The sequence below is a fragment of the Zosterops lateralis genome (genome assembly GCF_965231275.1).
Source record: "Zosterops lateralis genome assembly, chromosome: Z".
NCBI classification, from domain to species: Eukaryota; Metazoa; Chordata; class Aves; order Passeriformes; family Zosteropidae; genus Zosterops; species Zosterops lateralis.
The window spans coordinates 50480496-50501406 of record NC_139800.1 but is presented as its reverse complement, the minus strand read 5'-3'; the positions used below and the strand labels follow the sequence as shown (position 1 = coordinate 50501406).

Sequence of the window (20911 nt, the reverse complement as noted above, 5' to 3'; positions counted from 1 at the left end):
ACTGCACATCGAACTATTAACATCAATGCATTTATGTCATGTGGTAACAGCTCTCTGAAGTGACACATACAGAGCACTTCTTAGAAGTAATACACTTCCTGCTCATGTTACTCCACAGTGGCATTTCACAGCATCAAATTTAATAACAAATTTGAAGTAACTGACAGAAGTACCCTTTTACTTTCAACTTCCTCCCAGTTACATGTACCAATCTGATTGCTCCTTTAATAGAAAATTTCTTAAAGAGATACAGCAATGGCTCTTTCAAAACACTTCTAAAGTTACACTGCTTTATACTTGGAGACTCTAAAGCAGCTGCAAAAGCACCATTTGCTAATAAACTGTCAGGCATCAATAATGGGCCATGAAATATTTCTTCAGAACTGCTCTCCATTAAAGATTGACCTTGTATGGAGTTATGTGCCACTAAGCTGTCCCCAAAATCTTGAAGTTTCATCTCCTTCTACAATTGTCTCTCAAACATAATGACTTCAGTGCCATGCTCAGAACTTTACTGCTACTCTGCTTTGTTGCACCTGATTTTTTAGTTATCAGTCTCCTGATTTTTTAGTTATCGAATTCATGCTTTAGTTGGATTTGAACCACATAAATACACCTATTGCTTCTTAAAAAAACAAAAACACAAACACAAACAAAAACAAAAACAAAACCAAAAACAAAAACAAAAAACCCTCACAGCCAAGCATTTCCATACTGCCTAAAAGTCCAGTTCATGCTCTGAACAAGAAAAATGTTTATTATTGGCAGAAAGAAGGTGGAGGTAGTAAATTAACACTTTTGCAAGCTTTCTAGTTTTCAAATTTTAGTCTCCTGATAAACTGCTCAGCACTCGTAAGAGTGGTGAATTGGTGGACAAATTGCCCAGTTTCACTGAGAGTGATGTGAGGACATAAAAAGAGAATTTCCATACTAAAACCAGATTTTTGATAATAGATGACATAAACTATCAGCTGTGCTGCAATCAGTCTGCATCTAACCAACATAAACACGAATCTCATTTTGGAATCCCTGGCCAAGGAGGTAGCAGGATCAATCCACTGTGGATATGAACATTGGTGTGTCCATCAGCACTTAAATAGAGAAATACATCAGCCTGCAGAAGTATCCCTGAACTGCTTTGACATTTGCAATTGCTGAGGTGCAGATAATGTTGGGAAATGTCTTGAGGTTTTTTGGCCTGTACTGGGTTCACCAGATATTTCAAAATATTTTTGAAATAATTTTAAGTAGCTTATAGAGATGCAATGCTGCTCTTCTTATTCCTAATGTACAAACAAAGGATCAGAAAAACAGCTGCATTTATCAAAGCACAGCTACTTTATCTTCTCAAGAAATATTTTCTTTTTGTTGTCAAATCCATTCATTTAAATGCTAAAGCTATTGTGAAAGGTCATGGAGGAGAAGGCTTGAATGCTCAAGACATGAACTGAGACAGTTAAATTACAGAAATGACATTATGTACAGATGTCTTGGCAATGTTTAAATTGCAACTCCACACAATAAGCCAAGCACCTGGATTATAACAATTGTTATTTCCAAGGGCAAAACAAACATAATCTATCAAAAACATAATAGAAACCCCAAGTAGTTGCTCATTAACAAAAGGGATCACATTCACATTCCAGCCATCAGAGCATGGCTAAATTCAGGAATGATTAGAGCAGCAACCTGCTTTACCCTTCGGTAAAATATACCCATATCAGAAATTAAAAAATATACCCAAGAAAATGCCAAGTCTTAAAAAAGGGGGAAGGGGAAGGTAGTGGTTTTGGTTCACCAATTTTTTGTTTCCTGGCCAATGCACCAAATAATGTAGTGGGTTAAACTCCCACTAGAATTATTTACTCTTTTTCTGCTGTGATATAGGATTAGGAGAAAAGCAAAGCAGGCTAAAACTTTAAAGGGTATAAAGAAAGCTTTATTAACAAAACTATAAAAGGAGGAAATTAATAAGAATCAGAATAAAAACTTCAAAACACTTTTCTTCTCCCTACAAGCTCCTTTTCCTTCTCAATAACACCATGCAGAGACAAAACTTAGAACTTAGGTTAGTTAAGCACCTCTAAAATAACCTGTCAACAGTTCTTTTAGGGAGAAGACTCTCTTTTGCTATGCCATGGAAGCATTTCCACAAGGAAAAAAATAGTTCCCTCATGTTTTCATTTCTCACAAATAGTAGCTGCCCAGGAATCTGCATTTCTGACGTCCCTCTCATCTCATACAGCTTTCCCACAGCTGTGTCCATGAGCTATGGCAACTCATAGGGTACTATTTTATTTTGAATTTTACTATTCAAAAGCAAAGATTCTGTTCATCTCAGAGAACAGAGATCTTCTCTTCCTGGGGGCAGGTCTTCATCTCATCTCATCTCATCTCTCTCCCTCTCTCTGTTCAGGCTTCTCATGGAATCACAGCCACTTTAGCATTTACTTGCTTCAACACAAATGCCTTTGCTCATGTCTGTAATTTAAAAACTGCATTCCTCCATACTATTTAAAGGGATATTCTAATAATTCAGTCCATCACCATGGCCTAACAAAAGAATTTCAGCATAAAACCAAGGCTTCTCCTCCCTCCCACCTAGGACTTGATTCCTCCTTCACTGACCTTGGGGTCTTCTACCTGTTTTCACTCTGCCCTTTTCTTTCACTTAAGAGAGGATTAGTGCTTTGCAAATTTCATCTGTGAAAAGAGAGAGTTACTATCTCGCCCGGGGGCTGCAGAGGGTCATTGATGGTTTCTGCTGGGGGGTGGCCGAAACAGCCACAATGATGGAGCTCAGGCTGCGCTGGGGGCTGTGCCAGGATCTCAGGGCCCGGCCAGAATGGCCACAGCCGCTCTGCTGCATTCAATTTCAGGCACGAAGGCAGCTGCTGAGAGCTTCTCAGACAGGATCATTCCTTTCTTCCCATTTCACTAAATGCCAATAAACGCAAAACCGGCAGAGGGAATAACTGGCACTTTTCACTGCAAGCTGGTTTGCTGAAGTGAGAGATGAATTCTTGAAAGCACTGTATTTTGTAATCCAGAATAGATATGTTCCAAAGTGGAGAATAATTAGTTTTATCATCCAAGGGCTGACACATAATTGTTACTGAAGAATGTAATGAAGACATTCCTACTTCTAAAACAATCTGAAAAAACCAAGCTGACAAATCCTTTAACTTCTCTTCAGGTCATATTCCCACTTCACAGTTATAGGCAGTAGTGCAAAAGTGCAAAAGCCACAGAGCACACTGTTTCTGTTGCTAGAGAGCACTTTTATCTGACAGTTTTTTAGATGCATTACACAGCCAAATTGAGAACATGTAAACAACACATTAAAAAAAAAATAGCTGGTATAGAACAGCATAGGATTCATAATAAAATTGCAGTGTTTCCCCCCGCTCCTCACATGAATCACGCAGACAAGTTGTGTAGCTTCACTTGCTGTTGCAGAATTTCTCCTATTTTGTGGAGTTGTATCTGATTCGTTTTCTCTTAAACAAACAGTGAAACATTGCTGCTATCACAAATATATCATTTGGGTGCAGCAGAATTGGTAGTGGCTCTCTGATTTCTTTCCCATTCTGGCAAAACTGATTTACAAACTGACACAGTGTCCTAAAGAGCTAAAAATCATCTCCTAATATCACTGAAAGCAACTGATAACTGTGTAGAGAGCTACCTACACTCCTCAGCCTTGGAGATCCTGTCAGTCTGTCTGTCTGTCCCTGGCACACAGAAGAGCCTTGAAATCTGGTCAGCCTCAAGGTACAAACATGCATATTGAGGTGCCTGCAGCCCTATTTTAAACATACACCCTGCTGCTCTTTGTGCTCAAATTTAGATAAAAGAGAACAGATTCTGACCTCAATTACAACAGAATGAACTCCAAGTAATGCCATCAAAATTTTAAAAAGTCAGAGTAAAATGATTCTAGATTTATAGTCTGAGGTCAGAATTTGGCCTACTGTTTTGTTCCCATTGCAACTCTACAGTTAAAAATAAATCAGCCACAGAAAAGAGTAATTACAAGTGTCTCTTGGGACTGAACTAACTTAGCTATAGACCATTTGATTTGTTAAGAAGTCTGTTCTCTGTCCCTCATCTCAGCCACACCAGTCTTTGCCTTAGAATCATCAAAGTTGGAATAGACCTACAAGATCATCCAGTCCAACTGTCCATGCAGAACAATGACTGTAGTCCCTTAAGACTAAACCACATCACCAGCACCAGACCCAGATGCCTCTTGAATACTTCCAGGGATGGCAACTCCATCATCTACCCCAGGCAACCTATTCCAGTGCTTGACCACTTGGCAGCAATTTTTTTTATTTTTTTTATTTTTTAAATTACTGATCTGAATCTCCCCTATCTCAGTTTAAGACCATTTCCTTTTGTCCTCTCACTGCAGGCATAGCAGGAGCAACCAATCCCCACTTCCAGTCAGCTGGAACTCCTCCAGTTAGCCATGACTGCTAGTAGATGATTGAGAGGGGTTTGGCAAGTTCTTCCTCCAGTTCCCTTATTACTATGGGGTGGATCCCACTAGGCACCATAGACTTCTGTCTAACTGGCATAGCAGGTCACTAACCACCTCCTTCTGGATTATTTGGGCTTCACTCAGCTCCCTGTCTCTAACTTCCAGCTCTGGGTGCTACATATTATGAGAACACCTGATCTTGATATTAAAGACTGAGACAAAAAAAGGCCTTTTCCTTATCCTTTGTCACTACACTATCCTCTGTATTCAACAAGTGATGGATATGATAGTATCCTTGGCCTTCCTTTTGCTGCCAATGTATTTATCAAAAGTGTTTTCATTGGCCTTTACTGAAGGCCAAATCAAATTGTAGCTGAGCTTTGGCCCTCCTAATCTGCCTTCATGGCCTCACTGCATCCTGATAGTCCTATGAAGTTACCTGGTCCTCCTTCCAGAGACAATAGATTTGCTTTTCTCCCTAAGCTCCAGCTGAAGTTCTCTGTTGAATCAGGTTAGTCTTATTCCTAACAACTTGTCTTTCTACATGTGGGCACAGTCTGCTTCAGAATATTTAACAATTCCTTTCTAAAACACATCTAGCCTTCCAGGACTCCTTTGCTCTTCAGGGCTGAGTCCCAAGAGACTCAGTCAATTTCATAGATATGCCAAAGTCTGCCTGCTGGAAGACCAAGGTGAAAGTTCTGCTGGTGCCCCTCTTTACTTCCTCCAGTATTGAAAACTAACATTTCATGTTCACTATGCCCAAAACACTCACTAGTCCTCCTCTGTTCACGGTCAATCAGTCTAGCAGAGCACCTCCTCTAGTAGGCTCATTTACCAGTTGTGTAGGGAAGTTGTCTTCCATACACTTCAGGAGCCTTCTAACTGCTTTCTCTCTGTTGTGTTGTATTTCCAGCAGACACTTAGCAAGTTGAAGTTGCCCACAAGTATTAGGGCTGGAGACTGAGACTTCTGCCAGTGCTTGTAGAATGGCTCATCAGTCTGTTCATCCTGGTTGGGTGGTTTAACAGACTCCCACCACCTGCCCTGCTGATCTTTGCCCTGATCTTCACCCATAGCCACTCAACCTTGACATCTTCATCATCATCACTTTCAATACGATCAAAACACTCCCTAATGTACAGTGCTACCGCAACCTCTCTGCTGCTTTGCCTATCCCTTCTGAAGAGTTTATTGACTTCTGTTGCAGCACTCCAGTCATGGGAATCATTCCACCAAATTTTGGCGATGGCAAATACATCACAGCTTTCCTGCTGCACAATGGTTTCCAGCTCCTCCTGTTTGTTACTCACATGCATTGGTGTAGGTCCACATCAGCTGGGCTGTCCATTGCACTAACTCTGGCATGCCACCCTCAGGTTCATCTCAAGAGAACCTGGCCTTATCCCCTTCCTCTTCTAGCCCAGTTAAAGGACTGATTGTATTACTATCTGCAACATGATACTGAAAAGAGACAGAACGTAAACCTGCCAAACTAAACTGCTCAGTTAAGGATATTAAAAGCCAAAGATGTTACTGAAATTTTTGAGCTAGCTGATTTTTTCTGAAAGAAGTATTTCTAAATGAGTGAAGTGGCAGCTTTGATTCATCTGGAGGATGAGCACCAGTGCTGCCATAATGGAAGAAAGTACCAAAAGCATCCTTTTGGTTAAGCTGGCATTTGAAACCCTAGAGTTCCAATATGTCCCAAAAATGTGCAAGCAGCTTTTAAATGTTTCAGTCACATACCAGAAGTTCCTTTAATTCAGAATTATATATGCAACTGGGAGATAAATACAGTGGAGCTTAGATAGGCATGTTATTAACCAATAAAAAGCATAGTAAATATGACTGTTCCTGTAGCTCTTGGGAGTGTTGACAGTACATGCCACTTCTTTACTAAGGGACGATGTACTCTTGCAGAAAAGCTGCACCCATATGCTCTGGTGACAGAATCACAGAACTATTAGGGTTGGCTGCCCCCAACCTTCATATCTTCAATTGTTACCTCCTTGTTTGTTAATACAAGGTCCAGCAACACATCTTTCTTGCTAGCTGCTCCACCACTTGCATCAAAAAGCTTTCTTTAATAAACTGCAGGAACTTCCTGGCCTGTGTGTGCTGGGCTGTCCCTCCAGCAAATACTGGGGCGGTTGAAGTCCCCCAGGAGAACCAGAGCCTGTGACCACAGGACTATTCCTAAGGGCTCACAGAAAGCCTCATCAACTTCCTCCTGCCGATCATTTAGCCTGTGGGGAACACCCACAAGAGTGTCACCCTTGTGGCACAATTGTGTCTGTCCCTCAATTCTTACCCATGAATTCTCAGCTGGGTAGAGCTTAATACATTCCAGTTACCCTCACATAAAGAGCAACTCTACCACCTCACTTCTCTGACCTGCCCTTACTACAAAGCAGATTCCCATCATATCCATCCATGGCAATATTTCAGTCATGTGTGCCATCTCACCATGTCTCAGGCATTGCAATGAGATCATGACCCAGCAAACACATATATTTCCAGTTCTTCTCATTTATTTTCCATGCTGAATCCATTTGTATGCAGGCACTAATATATATATAATTTATAATGTATAATATATAATATATAATATATAATATATAATATATAATAGATTATAGATTATAGATTATAGATTATAGATTATATATAATAAATTATATATTACATATTATATATTATAGATATATATACCTTATATATAAAAAATAATATAATCAAGCAACCATGCTCCTCAGGAGGGGTGTTAGAGGATTCACTGTAACCCTAAGCTCCCACAATGTATTTTGTGCCTTTATCCTCAGCCCCAGGGGCAGCTAAGGAACATCTGTCTCTGCACTGGTTGCTATGACCTGCTTCCCAGGAGGAAGCAATGACACAATCGCTGCCATTTGGACCCTGTCTCCTAAATCCTTCAGTTTAAATCTCATTTCACCAAACTGGCCAGGATGCTGCCAACGATTCTCTTGCCCATTTTAGCCAGAGGGATCCCCTTCCCCCATAACAGGCTAAAAATCCTAAGAAAAGCAACCCACTGTTACAAAAGTCAAAACTTTCTTGATGGCAGCAGCCATGAAGCCAAACACTGATCTGCACAATGTGTCTGCCTCTGGCTGTCCTGATTTCTCTAACAGGGAGGACACACAAGGAGATGTGTGGGATCTTGGGCATGGGGATGACTTGGAATGTTTTTCACCTGTCTTGCCAGGGCTTTACAGTCTTCCTTGATCCCACATATTTTTTGGCTTTTGGCATCATTTGTACTCATGTGAAAAAGTAATAGGGGTAGTGGTCTGTGACAGGTTAAGTTACCCTCTTGGCAACACCATGGATCCCAGCTCCTGGAGGGCAGGATGCCCTGCAAGAGTATCTTTGAGTCTAGCAGATAGACAACTCAGTGCCCCTTAACAGAATCACCCAACCACAATTCCATATTTCTTTTTAAAGTAAAGTGCTGATGGTGAGGTTCTCCTTGTTAGCCTTCATGGACATAGAAAGCCTTTAAAGCACCATATCTGTTTGTGCACCACAGCAGCATAGTAGAACAACCGCATTGTTTCACCTGGGCTCCAATCTCCCCATACACCTTTGACCTTTTTGCTTCTGTTGACTTGCTGGAAAGGCTACTTCTGACAAAAAGCAGGGCTCTCTACAAGTTTCATAAATTGTGATAAAACTGGACTGATACATTTCTGAACATTTTAAGGAAGACTTTAGGTCTTTTTTAAGTCATCAGAAAATAGAGGGATTTTCCCTTTCTTTTTGAAATCAGCCATATACCCATGACTCTCTGTGGCTATCAACTTCATTTCTTACATTTTCTAAATTTGCTGTCAGGTGATCAGCTTCTATGCTGGAGCGAGGACCCAGATCTAATCAGTCCATCATCAAACAGACATACAGCGCAGTGCTAGGAAAGTGAATCATGACATTGATCTTTCACCTTATTTCTATGCATATTCCACCTGCATAACTGCAGAGAGTGTTGTGGCCCTCCTCTCATGAACCACTCTCCAAAGACAAAATTACAATTCCTTTCTGCTCAAAAAACTGGTCACAATCACATGGAAATATATGCTGAGCATCTTGCACAGTGATTACCAGTAAGCTAATAGTCTGCTGGTTTAAAACACAGATGTTTTAATATCATGATGAAGGTCCTAATTTAAATCCTGCTGATACAAAGCCTGTCCTTTGCATGATGAAAAAAAAAAAAAGATGGATTAAGGAAGAGAGATAAAAAGTTAAAGAAATTAAATTAGATGGGGATAAAGGAGGATAACTAAATGTCTGAGATTAATGCCACAGGAAACCAGCTTATTTCTTTTGACATATAAATCTTGAATCTTCTTGCTTCAATATGCATCATCATGTCCTTGGAGTAGGTCAATTGCACAGATGAGAGAGGAAACAGAAGACAAATCATTATACAGCTGGTCTGTGTTACCTGATTTTCTCAAGGCAGGAAGCAGCATGCATAAGATCAAGAAAGACAATGCTGCAGAGCCAGAAAAAATAGCCTGGTCTTTTGTCTGCCAAATTACCTGCAGTTCTCAACTGGCCCACACTCCTGTCTGTAACATGCAAGGAAAATGACTTCCTAGTTAAACTTCTAATGATCCAGATGCATGACCAATTTTACCTCCTGTATTTGTGTGGTTTGAAGTCTTGCTTTGTTCAAGAGCAGCTGTTAAGTCCTTTGGGAATTGTGTATGGAAATTTTGATGCACATTTCAAAATCCTTTTACAGGCCATAATCATAATTCATTCTTTTTTTAAAATACATGTGGGGGGAAAAAAGATTGCACTTTCCATTGGCAAAAGGATTGACACTATTTTACTGCAAACACAGCTTAAAAATGTAACAAACTGATAAAGTAAGAACTGTTTCTAATTTAATAATAACTATCAAGAAAACAATGTTACCAGAACCTAACAATGTTGAGAAGTTAGCTGAACCAAACTCTTCTACTCTTCCTCCTCCCATGTACCCAAAACACAAAAATTCGCAAAAGATGTCCTTTGCTGCAAAAGCACCTATCTTAAACTAAGCCAATGTGTAATGTAGTCACAGTGTGTTAGTCAAGGAAGTGTCTATCTCAAAGGCCAATGAAAACAGAGTTCGTTTTGCTGGATTGTATTCCTCAAATAAATAAGTAGATAGCTGCAAAATATTAGGATATTCTACAGTACCACGTTCCTACATCATCATGATACTACCCTCCCTTCTGCTGTCAAATCAGAACGAGCAGAAGGAAGGAAAATACTCTTGAAATTATATGGCTTACTTAGCAAAGTGGGGTACTACTTTCCTTTTAAATGGTAATAACCCTAACAGTGTTACTCTTCAGAAACATAAATCAGTAGGCAGGTCCACTGTCAGTTCTTCCACAAAAGTATTAATATGATGTCCTGGAGAGAACCCTAAAGGCAACAGGTTACAAATCAGAAAATTATTGGTAGCGTTGCAGCACTTGAACATCCCTAACAGCTCTCTCTTCTCCTCTGCTTCAAGAAATGGGTGATGGCACTAAGATTTGCCATTTAATTGTCAATTTCACCACAAGAACAACCTTATAATGCAAATACTGTGAAACGATATGCAAAGCATCTGCACTGCATAAGCCAGATCCCTTGGACTTTAAGCAAATTTACAGTGGCTGTTACTTGACTGCAATCTTACCTCCTTCCCTTTAGTGATTACTTCTGCTGCTGCTGCTTTACAGGAACAGAAGAGAAACTCTGCAATGCCACAGAGCAGAACACTCTTGCTGCCTCTTCCAAACAAAGGTGGTTTTACTCCAGGCAATAACCAGCCTGATAAACCCACCAGAATAGCTCTGTAACTCTTCAAGGCAAAGAGAACACTGCCATAAAAAGCTGCAGGGTCATGGCTATGTGTCAGTATAACTCATCTGCCATGGAAGATCCATTTTCAATAGTAACAAAATTAGGTTTGTTGGAACACTGCATTTGAGCAAGCCTATATGGCATTTACACACACACATACACATATATGTTCTAAATTAACTTGGAAAACCACTAGAATACTTTAAAGAGCAGAAACACAGTGCAGGTGAACAAAATGCAGCTTCTTCTGTGACAGAAAATATAACAGCCATTTGGCAGTGTAACAGCTTAGGAAGAGAAAAGAGAGTTTATTAACTCATTGAATGAACATAAGGAAAAAGTATGTACATTTGTATAACACTGGAGCCTGGCCAAGTTATCAACAGAAAAGTATTCCTCCCTACCTGTTAATAGCCTTGTTAATAGCCTTGTTCATACAACATTTAGCATGCAATGACAATTTCTGGCCAATGATGTAGTTTTGGGCTTCCATGCAGTTTGCAGATTTTTACTTTCCTTAAGTCCTGATGTCTTCAGTAAATAAACCTTCTGGTTGCCCATTAATTTCACAGGGACAATGTGAAATGCAATTCTAAGGACTCCTCTCCCGACAGACTGTGAGAGGCAGCAAAATGAAACATTATCAGAAGTAGCAAGCAGCACAGTCTTGGTAATGCACTCAGAACCAGACCTCCTGTCTGCAACACAGAGATATTCCAGCAGTTAACTGAAAAAAACCCAGGCCCCAGTCTGACAAAATACAGCATGACATTAACAAGCAGCTGTAGTTGATAGGTTAATATCACAAAAGAAAATTTTGTTCTTAAGGTGATTACTGTGCTAAATTAATTTTCAGTAGGCCATTAGAAGAAATAGGCAACTATAACTCCTCACACCACAGCCCTTATGTCCACTAATGTAATGTGTTTTCTGACCCTTTGTGCTGACTTAGTACAAGAATATTCTCAGTGAATATCAAGAGATAATTCATAAAAGGAAAGCCATTTCAAATTATTCTGGAAAAGGAACAAGAGTACACAGGGCTTTATACTCATAGGTGACAGCAATTTTCAAGAAATTTCAGGTTATATCAGCAGGTACATACATACAGACATGCACACACACACACAAATTCAAACATAGACATACAGGAAGGCTGCAGAAAAGCTATAATTGACTTACAGGTTTTATATCCAGCATAATTCCAAACCAGGAAAAAAACCATATAAAGAGAATTTGAATATTTTGATGTCGTATGCCGCCTAAGACTTACATTTACTGTTAAAAGTATAGGCCAAAGATGCTTGGATTTACAAGGCACTCAAAACCTACTGTTGTCTGTGCAAAAGGAGCTATTATAATTTAGACAGATTATTCCAGTATGTCATTGTCCTGGGTTGTAGTATAGGATGTGCACAAAGTGTTCTATCACCATCTTCCTGAACTGTTAAATCCAATTGTTGGAGCAGCGTTTCCCAGGCCCCCCCTCCTTTGGGCTGTCTTCTGCTAATGGCCCATCAACCCCTCGCCCAGGACTCACAGGTAACTCCCTCCAGGAGTTATCTCCTGGAGTTTAATGGGCCATCAAGGACCCACTGTATGACTCATCATCCCATTGTGAGATGCTCTGCCCAGGGGGAGGAGCCAAGCATTCTCACTTGGATATAATCTGGGATTTGGGACAGGACAAGCAGCCCTTACCCACTGGATTCCCAGAGGAGCAGAGCTACCAGACCTTTCTACAGGATCACTGCTTTAGAAGACCACCTTATCTGGACTGCTTCCACCATCCTGCTCAGGTTGTATTCTGACTCTGTCAGTGGTCTTTTGTATTATTGCATTTATTTTATTTTACCTTTTTCCTTTCTTCTTATTAAATTGCATTTCTGACTTGGAGTCTCTCACTCATTTTGCTTTCAAACCACGACAGTCATTAATAGATAAGATCTGACTCTTCAGATGCCACAGGGTCCATCTGGAAATCAAAGAAAACTTAGCCACTAATTTAATTGAAAATAAGTCTATAAAATCAATAAGCAAAAGTATCCTACATCTTTCAAAGAAAAAAAAACCTAAGCACCATAAAAATATATTAATGTCATTAGCAAAGGACACTTACAGAAACAGTTTAAAAAGATGCAATAACTTGACCTATACCAATGACTCTTGTAAGATACATTAAAGGCTAAGTAAAATTTTGAAGAAAAATAAGTCAACAAACATCAAATGCACAACTGGATCATAAGTTTTAGAAGAGAACAAATAAAAGAGTTAATTTAAGACATAACTAGCCAAAAATAAGTTGATTTGCTCTATCATCAAATTCAGCTGAAAAAGGGAGGCATCCTGATTTCATTGGAGTAAATTTTTCTCTTTTATGGATTAATTACAGGGTTAATACAAACAGAGTCCTTCCCTAAGTTGGTAATTCTCAAGAAAGGCAACAGTAAGAAAGTTAATTGTTCCGTTCCCTGCAGTAGCACTTCATTAATATGAATGCTTAGATTTTTCTTGAATGACCAATTTCAGTGGCCACTGAAGCTGGCGTACAATCTATTTCAGCATTCTCTGGGTTCTTGCTCTTTATTCTTTTATCTCACCCACTCATAATACCTTGGCCTGTTTGACTTTCTTTGGCAGTTATTCATTTGGCAGTTCAGCCATTTTCTGCTATTCAACTTAGTGTTCAAGTGTATTGCATCACCAAGAATTAGCCGGTGCCCTCGGTGTGCAAGACTTTTGTAAACAACTCCCACATTCAAAATCACAGAAAACTCTTAAAACTCTCCTACTGCCCTTTACTTTATTCCTTAAGGTAATAAAGTTTCACCACACTCCTGGAAGTTAATGTTGTGTATGGCCTTAGATTGAGATCATCCATTGCCCTGAATCATGTAGTGCCTCTTATACATTCCTAGCATTCTCTCTCTGTAAGGCTTATCCAAGAAACCTCATGTTTCTGTCATTCACATAGTCACACAATCAAATCATTAATAATTTCTGAAAATTTAAAAGCCATTCCAAGCTTTTCCTTTTCCTTTGAGACTACCAATGTTAAAAGTAAACATTAAGAGAGTTTCATGCTTCTCCCTAAAAAAAGAGAAAAAAAGGGAAAAACCCAATTCAAAAAGCAGATGATGTTAAAAAGCAAGTGAAATATATATTGGAAGCTTTGTGGGTATCTCTTTTGGAATAACCATGTTAGAAAAAAAAGGCACTGTGTGGAGCTCAAATGTGGCATACAGATGATAAGTGTAATAGGTATGTTTAAGCACCATTAGGTAATTTTACAGCTTGTCCCTGGCAAAGAAGGCAAAACGGGCCATTAAAGGTGCAGTACTAAGAAAGAACCACCTGCCAAAGCCTGCAGAGGCTGGCTGCTTGAATTAGTGGCTGGGGTCTGCAGCTGAGAGGCCTCACACTCATGTCTTTGTCTATATCAGTCAACAGGAATTAATGATAGGAAGTTTAAAAAAGGAAGCAGTGTCCATTTTGCTCTGCAAAGAGTATTGGAAGTTCCTCCAGGACGACCATCTACTTGCCTTTTTGGGATCATATTCTGACAAATAGATTGTTAGTCAAAACTTTAGTCATTGGATAACAGAATTCATGGTGAAAGATAACAGCTTTGAATTCCCATCTGGCTGAATAAACCTAGACCAGACGAATATATACATTGTAGGGGAGAATGCTGGGAAAATATAGCAGCCAAGAAGAGAGAAAATATAAACAAGGGAAAGATACTATTTGTACTATTCTAGAAGAAAATATTATGAAGAAAAGGAAAAGCAAAAATAATCTGAAACTAGTAAGCCTGATCTTCAATATACTAGTTTTCGTAGATAACCATACTACAGTGAACGCAATTTTCAGTTTTAAATAATTTTAAATTATCTGTGACTTGATTAATAATCTGTATTTCCATCCTATATTTTTCTCTTTGCCTACAAGAAGTATCATCCAAATGTATTTTCTGAACGAGTAACTGTGTATAAGTAGCTATACTCTGAGAGGTTTTACAGAAATGGATTTTGCTTGCCAAATCTCGCCAGAGTCACCAGCCTGTGTCTCTCAGCAGCTGTCAGCTACATTGCCTCAAAGGGTATTGGAAGAAGGGGCTTTACATCCACCAGATACAGCAGAGAATATTTTGGCAGCTCAGATTCATATGTGGTATAACCCTAGTTTGCCATCTAGGGTTATACCACAAAATGCCATTTAAAATGTAGTTATATGCACAACAGAAATTTTAATACTTGTTCTAAATGACCACATTATAAACATTGATGGAATGGTTAGAGAACTGCAATGAACAGATGCAGGCTTTTAAGGAAGGAGAGGAGGCAGGCACGGCTATGTGGGGAATAACCTGCTGCAGGAGAGCATTTGAAATGCAAACAGCTCTGCCTTGGGAAAGGACAGGAGTCAAGTGAAGAGCTTCTGGATCAAGATTAGTGGGCATACCAACATGGGCACTGTTATGATGAGAATGTGCTATGGCTTGGCTGCTCAGGAAAATGTAGGTAATGCCTTCAGCAAACAAGTGGAAGTTTAAAAATCACAGCCTCTGGTCCTCAAAGGGACCCTGAACACCCTTAAGATCTACTGGAAGGACAGTCCAGCAAGACCCAAGTAATCTAGGATACTTCTTGAGTGCATTGCAACCTCCTGTAACACAGAGTGGAGGAGTCAAGAAGAAAAGGTGCTCAGACAAGTCTGATACTTGAAGAAGATGAAAAACTGTTGGGAAACATGAAAGTTAGAGGCTGCCTTGGCTGCAGTGACTGTAAAGTGGTGGAGGGCAGATCCTAAAAGGAGATTAGAAGGCAAAAATCAAGACCATAGCCTTGGATTACACAAAAAGCCATGTCCATCTCTTTGGGGGTCTGCTTGGAAGAGTGCTATGGGATAAAATCCCATGAAGAAGGTTCCAGTAGGGCTGACTGATATGAAACAATCACCTCCTGGAGCTCAAGAAAGGTCTGTCCAGACAAGTGAGAAATCAAGCAGGATCATTTTCCAGGAGGCCTGCATGGATGTGCAATGAGCATATTGCTCCTCACAGGAGCTGAATCTTGCAAAGTATGTGAACAGCAACAATAAAGGATTTTACAAGTAAACAAACTATGAAATAATAATAATAAAAAAAGGTAAAATATGGGTCTGCTGCTGAATGGAGCATGGGAAGTAGTGATAAATGACACAGAAAAGTCAGAGCCTTCCTAGGCTCAGTCTTTACTAATAAGTTTGGCCTTTAGAAATCTAAGGCCTCTAAGACCAAAGGGAAAGTATGGAAAAAAGAATAATTACCCTCAGTGGAGGAGAACTGACTCAGAGGAAGATTAAGCATATCTGACATCTACAAATCCATGGGGGCTCAAGGGATAACCCCAAAAGTGCTGAGGAAACTGTTACTGCAAGGCCACTCTTGGCTACCTTTGAAGTTTTATGGTGATTGAGAGATGTTCCTAGAAACAAGGAGAAAGCAAAGATCATTTATATCTTCAAGAAGGGTGAGTTGGAAATGTGGGGAACTCCAGGACACAGAGCCTCACCTTGGTCACTGGGAAGCTGTTGGGAAAAATCTTCCTGAAACATATTTTCAAATATATGAAGGACAAGAAGTTTACTGAGAGCAGTCAGCATATATTTATCAGGGGAAAGCACACCTGTCAATCCTGATGGCTTTTACAATGAGGTCACTAGCTAGGAAGATAAAATGTGGAGAGCAGCTGATGTTCTTTAACTCTGCTCCAGTGAAGTCACTTAATCTCTGACATTACAGACAAGCTAACAAAGTGAGGGTTAGAAAAGTGGACATGGAATTGAAAATGAATATGGACTAAAAATGGGCTGAGCTGCTAAGCGCAAAGAGTTACTATCAGTGGCTTGAAATCCAGTTGGAGGCATGTCAGTACCTGTGTATCTCAAGGCTCAATACTGGGGCCAATATAGTTTAACCTTTTCACCGATGACCTGGGATACTGGGTCAGAGTACACCCTCAGGAAGTTTTCAGATGCCACAAAGCTGGGAGGAGTGACTGAGAAACCATGTGGGTGCAGTGCTGTTCAGAGTGATTTAAATAGGCTGGAAAAATAGGCAAAGAGAAATCTCATTTAAGTTCAGCATGGGTAAATGCATAGTATTGCTCCTGAGGAGGAACAATTGAGGCACCAGTACATTCTGGCAGCTGAGGAACTAGAAAGCAGCTCTGCTGAGGATTCTGAAAACCAAGATGACCATAGGCGAACAGTATGCTCTCAGGGTGAAAAGGGCCAACAGCATCCTCAGCTGCATTAAGAAGAGCACTAGCAGCAGGTCAGAGGAGATGATCCTTCCCTCTACTCAGCCCTGGTGAGGCCGCCCCTGAGTGCTCGGTCCAGCGCTTGGGCTCCTCAGTAGAAGAAAAACACGGATGTAACCTTTAACAGTGTCAAGTGCAGGACCCCAAAAATAATGGATGAAGGAACTAGAACATCTCTTGTGTGTAGAGAGGCTCAGAGGTAGGACTCTTCACTTTGAAAATAGAACACTCGAGGGATCTTATCTATGTGTATGTGTACCTGATGAGAGAGAATGGAGATGAGGGGGCAGATTCTTTACCATAGTCCAGCTGGCAGGACAAGAGGCAACCAGCACAAATTAAAACATGAAATACCACCTGACCACAACAAAACTGCTTTTTGCTCTGAAGGTGGTTGAGAACAGAAACAGGTTGCGGAATCTCCATCCATGGACTGAACAACCTGCTCTACATGGCCCTGCTTTGAGCAGGGAGGTTGAGCCAGATTATCTCAAAAGGTCTTTTCCAGCCCAAATTATTCTGGTACTCTCTAATTTTGTCCAGTACAGCCCCAAATGTGATGATTAGTGCTACAGAGCTCATTGTCTTACCATGCTGCACTCATAGCCTTTAAAGAGCACCTTAACACCAGAGCTGCTAGGGTGGGATTTAAAGATGATCACCTTGGAAGGTGAGGAAGCCTGTTCCCACTAACCAACCTGGAGCTGTACTGTACAGCTCCTGTCTGGACTTGTATGGCTATAGGAGTATTTTGACAGACTAATTTAGGTACTAGACCTAGACCAAAAGCTACTGATTATAGGTATCTTGACAGATTCACAGAGCAATTCCTTCCCCAAGAGCAAGAGAGGAGCGGACACGCACTTCCATCCAACAGCAATGCAGACAGCTTAGGCACATGCTCAGCCCTGTACCTTGGTGAAGGCAGAGTATGTCTTTGACACTGGACAGTTTGTTTTCTCATTGCTGAAGAGCAAAAGCTAGTTATCACTGGAAACATTTGCAAATATCTATCTTGTAGTCTGGGGCCAGAAATTTAGCAGGGGATGGTTTACATAATTACAATATGGAACATGCAATAAGACTGAAAACTACTTACTTAGTTCAAAAATTTAATATTCCAAAAGTCAAACTATTAAAAGAAATGGGGACTCCGAATTCTCTAAAGGAACAGTATTTTAATAGGACTTTTAAATCCATTTGTGGCCTCCATAGGTATATATCCCCATGATGCTGAAAGGAGCTACAGTTCATTAGTTGTTGCTATTTCTAGTGAGCTTTTATGAGTTTAAAGCAAGAGCTGAAATAGCTTTCAAAAGTGGCTGTATTTTTATTCCATGATCTCTGCAGCTGCCTGACAGAGAACTTTTTGTCAAAGTAGAAATTCAGTTTTGTTATCCCATGTATAAACAGGGTTTGGCGCGCTACAGTAGTACTGGTGTGTGTCTGAGGATCCCACGTGTTCAGGAAATGTCCTGTGACCTTTGGGAGAGTTTTGGCTAAGCAATCACTTATCCAAAGTGCTAAGTGGCACTAATTGTGAGTAGTGGAAAGAACTGTTATGGTTTTTTAATCTACTTTTTGTTTTGGCCTACACACTTTGAAATACTTCCAGTGAGAGAAATCATTAGTTCAGTGCTCCCAGTTATGCCATAAAGAATCAGCCTATCTTAGAAAGGTTTTATAAAAGATTCAGATTTTAGATTTAAAAATTTCACTGAAAGCCAATGATATTTAGAGACTGACTCTATTTCCTCTATATTTATGGAATTGAGCCTGATGCTAAAAAATGTCAGTGGAAGTTGCACTACCAACAAAACAGGATCCTGATACAAGAAATATAGCTTTTGTTAATTAGCCCTGTAAAAACACCCACACACAGAAAAGCCTGCTCAAAAAAAAAAACCAAGGAAGGTCTGTTGTCACCAGCATTCACTCTAAGAATTAAAAGATTGTTATGGTTTATTTAAAGAGGAACTGGTAAGACATATTTTAAATGGAATGAAAAGAAGTTTTGCATGCTTTAACAGGTGAGGTCTTATAATAGGAGGCATGCTAGGATAAGCTTGGGCAGATGATTGGAGAGATCAGCAAGGAAAACCTTCATTTTACTAAGGCTATATTCCATGTGATAATTTTTCATCTTGAATGTATACGACATTGCTTGCTTTACTGTCAAACTTCTCAGCTAACACACAAGCAGCTGAGTCTTTAGAAAGACATCATCAGTGTTCTGCAACCCAATTATCTGCAGGAGGCACAAACTGCAAAACCAGAACTTTATCACAAGGTTGGTGGGAAAAGTTCACATGAATGAATAACTCTAGTTTCTTTGAGTCAATAGGCTTCAGCTGTGTTTGGTTTTTTTCCTTCTTTTCTCTTTTTGTGCTGTTGGTTTCTGAGAGTACCTTTTTTGTTGTTGTTGTTTTGTTTTGTTTTGTTTTGTTTCTTGACATCTTTTCCCATGCTGTGGGACATTTACAAATGTCTGCAGTCTCTGCGGCAAAAATATATCTTGTTAGCAAACTGATACTCAACCAGCTCCAATTACAACACAACCTGAATACTAAAATTAACATTGCTTTTTGCTCAGAAATTTTGGGTATTTATGTGACTCCTACACTGACATAAAATGTTTTCAACATATGCCTTTAAAAAGAGAATTTATCAACTGCTCTTTTCTTTGCCAGGAAAATTCATGGGCAGAAATTCTCAGTGCAGTCCTAAAACAGTAGAAATTTGAAATGCATAGAACAGAGAGTCACCATGAAGATAAAATATTAAGATTGTAATTTCTGAGATTTTCATTCTTACCAGAATTTCCCAGGTCAGAGAATATTTTGACTCCTCTGAGACAATCTCTATTATGTGGAATTCTGGAAACTGGGAAATAGCATCTTTCCTTTTTCTTACATTCTACTCCAGTGAACATCCCCTGTTTGGCTGAATGGACCCTTGCTTTGAGCTTTACAGCCTTGCTTCTGCAGATTGCATGTTTAAAAGCTAGGGATCTGGAACCAAACATTCAAAGAAGTGTAATCTTGTACATTCTGAGTAAATAAACAACTAGGCTAAATCTTTCTGTTTGATTTACAATTTTAATTCCCTCAGAAACTTCATCAAGCATTCTCCTGGAGAGCTAGGAATGAATGGGATTGGGAGTCTTTCTAAAACCTTTCAGTTTTCATTCTCTTTACTCTAATTGCATATATAGAGCTAGGAGTTTAGGAACAGATCAAGAGTACACTTGGCACTACTGACACTACCATGTGTTTGTGACCTGTTTCTGGATCCACAAACAAACCACTGTGAAATTCAAGAAAAATATTTTTTACTTAGAATTTCCTACCTGAACAGCTACTTGTACACTATGTAGACTACTTTAAGTACCTGACATTTGGTCTTGAATCTGACAAGTGAAATAGTAATGTTTACTATGGCTTACGGGGCTCTCGAACAATTACATCTCATTTAAAAAAAACTAAGCAAAACCAAGCCCTAAAAATCCAAAAGACAGGCAGTCATGGCACGCAACTAATTTTAAAGCATATAAATTCTAAACAGATGTACTGTTATAATTCCTAAATATTCACTGGCACTTTTCAAAAAGACGTCATCTAGAATGTGGTTTGGACATGTTTCTGCTGCTGAGTGCTATAGCCAGCTTCAGGGATTTGTCTATTGGAAGACTGATTTTTTTTCTGTTAAGTCACGTTAGAGTCAATGTTGTACAAATAACAATCACTATTATTTCAGCATGCTAATGTTGACAGTATACATTTATTGGTAAACTATAATGTTTCTCAGTTCACCTGAACATCATTTAAAAGAAAAGAAAAAGAAAAAACTTCTTTCCAAACCCAGATGAAAGGTTAGTCTGTCAAAAATATGTTTTTCATTGTCCTCCCTTTCTCCTCTCCAACTATAATTGACTTTGATCATTCCCTTCTTCATTATCTCTGATTCCTGCTGATTATTCAGCGACCATCATTTTCTTCCCTAAATGAGTAAAAGTGCCACTGATTATGAGAAAAAATACAAATTTCCACTGTGTATTTTCAAGCATATGAAATGGCACTGCCTTCCTGAGATTCCTAAACATGACTCACTGTGAGATGGAAAGAAATAAAAAAATCCCATGTCAGCACTGTCAGTAAAGCCTGTTTCACTCCATACTGTTGCTGAGATGCTCTAAGCATTTGCCAGGTCTTTTCTAATCTTTGAGTTTCCTGCAAGTACTATTTTCTGC

At 39.5% G+C, this 20911-nt stretch overlaps 1 protein-coding gene across 7 annotated transcripts in view; it reads right to left on the bottom strand.

Moving 5' to 3' along the window:
- Window positions 1–20911, bottom strand: part of MOB3B (MOB kinase activator 3B) — an 80762-nt gene that overhangs the window by 11831 nt on the left and 48020 nt on the right. The gene's annotated exons all lie outside the window — the stretch shown is intronic.